Genomic DNA, 2,591 nt, shown 5'->3' with positions numbered 1-2,591 from the left:
CCTTTTTGACAAACTTCCCTTGACTGAAAAACTCTGGGCTGGGAATCAGGAAATCTAGATTCTATCCCAGCTCTACCACAAAGGTGCCACATAGGCGATAAAGCAAAGACACTTAGGATTACTATTTTCAAGTCACAGTGCTAGATACTCAGTGCATCTCTGGGCCTCAATTTTACCATCTGTCAAGATTTCTAGATCAGTGTCATAGATCATAAAGTATACTTAATAGGCTATGACCAGAATTATTTTATAAGACAGATATAAAGCATAAAAAAATAGAGTTCACTGCACAGAATAGGGCAAGTATTGCAAAGTAAAATTTTGTCTCAGTTATGTGTGTGTGTGTTTACTGGGTCATGATGTAAAATACATTTCATGTTATGTGCCGTAAGTTAAAAAGTTTGAGAGTGTTCCCTTCAGCAGAACATATACTAAAATTCAAATGACATAGAGAAGATAAGCATGGATCTGTGCAACGATAACATGCAAACTCATGGAGCATTCCATGTTTTTAATAATTTTATGTGTTTTTTTACCACAAGTAAAAGAAGTTTGAGAAATATGAGATTAGATTCTCTCTGTGTGGACTCCTTCCTTCTACTCTGTAGCATATGACTACTCCAACTTAGTGTGAACGTACCTTTTTGTGACTTCTTTTTAGTTAGTACCACATAATTCTGGCCTATTATTTATTTATTTTTTAAAGAAGGAAGCAGGATAGTACAGTGTTTAAAAGCACTCTATTGAGTTGGAATGAGTCTGTGTTTGAATTTAATTCCTTCACTTATTAGTTGAATGACCTAAAAAATATATCCAACCTCTCTCAGCTTTGGTTTTTTTGTGGAGATGATAACACCCAGGATGCATATGGTTATAAGATTAAATAAGATTCTGTAGGTTAAACTCTTAGCATGAATCACCTTGTTCATAGAAAGTGCTCAGTGCATGAAAGCAATTATTATCTGACTTTCTGTCCCACCCAGATTTTAAAGTACAATGCCAGAAACATCTGATTGGAAAAACAAGAATTCTAGCCTCAAGGAGATCCTTGTACTGGAGAGCAGCCATTCTTGTTTGACATATCCCATTGGCACACAGGTTTTGGAAGGAGAGGCCGGGCACTCAGTGTCCTTTATCCACATATCCTTTTTGGTCTTTCCTCTGACATGGTCAGCTGGACCTGGGAAGACAAGGTGAAAGGAAGCAGATCTCCGCTACAATTTGCTTCAAGGATCCAAATGACCATGATATTTCAGTTCTATCAAACTCAACAGATAGATGGAAACAGAATCAGCAGTGCTGCAAACTGGGCATCTACCTGAGAGGGACTTAGAAAACAACACAGGACAAAGAAATGAGAAAGAGCTAGTGGCCAGGACACTGAGAAACTAAGGGTAAGATTCAGACATTACATCAAGCATAAACAGTCACCATCAAACAATCAACAAGTGAGCAACTCACTAATTGTTTCAGAAATAGGCTAAGAACCAAGGCAGTGTTTTGTAAATGACTCATTTCAGGAACTACCCACTAATCAATTAGTGAGGCTTCTGTATAATAGTTTCCCTTGATTTATATGTGGTGATCATGTGAATTGGATCATTGATTCTAGAATGAGATAAGCAGCAATACTGGTAACCTAATCTACTTACTCCAAGGAGCTACAAAGAAATTAGCTGCCCTTAGTGAAGCCAGCCTATTACTGAGGAGTGAAAAGAGAAACTCATTCATCATGGTGGAGCCTCACACCAGCCCGGTCTCCCTGGAGCATTCAGCTATGCTGAGAAGATGTTGATGGAGAAGGGGATAATGATCCATAAATAGATATATGGGAAAGGGGTGGAGTGATGGGGATGGTGAAATTTCAGGAAAAAAAAATGGCCTTAAAATGATAAAAATGATAAAAGTATAGTTATAGGACCATGCAAATTATATTACAAAGGGTAGGACTGCTGAAAGTAGCACATGAAGCTAGTGTGTGTTTTTCTTTTCTGGAAGAAAACTTGATCTGAAATTGTACGGTGAAAAAGAAAAGAAAATATATGTGAATAATGTAGCACCACCTAAAAATATGTTGCTAACACAATGGTTTTTTGGAAAGAAAAGGCAAGGATGCCTGGAAATAGCTGCATCTAATCAGTCTCCATCCCAAGCAATCAACTGAAGTCCAGGAAATTCCATATGTAACCAGAAGAATAGACATCCTGGAGCATTTTGCTACAGTTAAGATTAGCGGAAACAGACCCCCATCAATGCTCACAACAAAAAAGCACTAAAGGTGAAGAAACTGCTGTGGGTCCCTGTGCCTCCCTTTTGGTGGCCATGGGGTAAGAAAATGGGAGTTAGGACATAGGTTGTAGTGAAGCTGTGTAGACAGCCTTTTGTTCTGAGACCACCTCTTCAACAACAGCACAGAGTAGTGTATTTCTCCAGGGAAAATAATGAAAGGAACTGTGGCTCAGCCTATCCTCCTGATTTATCCTAACAATCTTTAAAAATGTTTGTTAATGTAGTAATATTTGTTAATGTAACAAGACCCTTTTTGGGTCTTGTTTAAGAAATCCTTCCCTACCCGAAGGTCATAAAGATAT

At 38.1% G+C, this 2,591-nt stretch overlaps 1 non-coding gene across 1 annotated transcript; it reads left to right on the top strand.

The window, feature by feature from the left end:
• Positions 1-409: 409 nt before the first annotated feature.
• Positions 410-513, top strand: LOC120588695 (U6 spliceosomal RNA). The gene has a single exon (XR_005649281.1). It is a non-coding gene; the product is annotated as a U6 spliceosomal RNA (small nuclear RNA).
• The last annotated feature ends 2,078 nt before the right edge of the window (positions 514-2,591 follow it).

Source organism: Pteropus medius, unplaced genomic scaffold, assembly GCF_902729225.1.
Source record: "Pteropus medius unplaced genomic scaffold, Ma_sr-lr_union100, whole genome shotgun sequence".
Classification (NCBI taxonomy): Eukaryota; Metazoa; Chordata; class Mammalia; order Chiroptera; family Pteropodidae; genus Pteropus; species Pteropus medius.
Note: the sequence above shows the minus strand (reverse complement) of the source record. Positions and strands in the feature narration are given on the sequence as shown.